Source organism: Euprymna scolopes, chromosome 7 (genome assembly GCF_053919585.1).
Source record: "Euprymna scolopes isolate OS-2025 chromosome 7, ASM5391958v1, whole genome shotgun sequence".
NCBI lineage: Eukaryota > Metazoa > Mollusca > Cephalopoda > Sepiida > Sepiolidae > Euprymna > Euprymna scolopes.
In genome coordinates this window covers 121,403,972-121,405,131 of record NC_136488.1, presented here as the reverse complement: position 1 = coordinate 121,405,131, position 1,160 = coordinate 121,403,972, and positions in this window count along the sequence as shown.

Genomic DNA, 1,160 nt, shown 5'->3' with positions numbered 1-1,160 from the left:
GCATTCAAAAGTTACCTCCCTTGAACCTGAAAGAATTACGTGATGTAAATAATGTATTGTTAGAATGTGACCAAAAAAAAAAGAAAAACGCGTTGCCTATTTTAAAATTTATTTTCATATTCGTTTGACATTTCTGGAAGAAAAAAACTATCTCCCAGTTATTTTGATGGAACCACCACTTTATTTTTCATAACTTAAGAATTGAAAAATATAGATGTTAAAGACTAAAAAATTGATAATTGGGTTCAGGCCTTTTATACAACATATTTGAATTATCTCCCTTTCGTAGAACTTTTATGGCATTTTATTATAATCGGTGCGAGGTGACTGACATTTTTACTTCTCATTTCGATTTTTAGAGTTTCAATAAGTTGGAAATGATTGGTTGACTTATATTCTATTGTTAGTTCTTATTCGTTCAGTTAATCAATCTTGAATTAATTTGGTGAATTCAGTTTCTTAAAACAAGAAATTAGTGAGAGGTTTGCACAGTTCTTAAAGAGAAATTTACTAATAATCTTTTATTTAATGACACGAGAGTTCAGAAAAGTTCCATCCCATTTTCTTTCAAGAGGAGATAATCTGGGAAATTATAACGCATTTTAAAATGGGATAAGTCATCACTATTTGGGGATTTATCTCTCTTGAGAACGTGAAACTTAAAAGAAACTAAAAGAAATAACTAATTCAGAAGTTATCTCCCTTGATCGGGAAAGGAACTCATGATGCGATGCCTTTTAAACTTTTTTTCTAGACCGACTGTCAACTTGTGTCGAATAGCAAGGCATAAAGAGTTATCCACGGAGCTCGCCTGTCTATTTAATTTTATTGACTTTCAAACGTTAATTATTCCACATTTCCCGCATCGGCACGCGTTACATTCGGTTTTCGGTATAAAAAAAAGCGAAACTCGACTCTAATCACAGGCCGACAGGCCGCTTGCCCGCGCGCCCTCCGGGGCCCGGGTGACATGATCAAAGTGTAGTCTCTGTTTCGACAGATACTGCAAGCTATGACTAGCTATGACTAGCTATGACTAGCAAAGACCAGATGTGGGGGCAACGCCACATGCTTGACCTTTAACCAGCTCCCATTTCCCTCCTCTCGGGAGCTGGTCCCCTTTTTCCCTTCCCCCTACCTTGACTCCTCACAATAAAAAT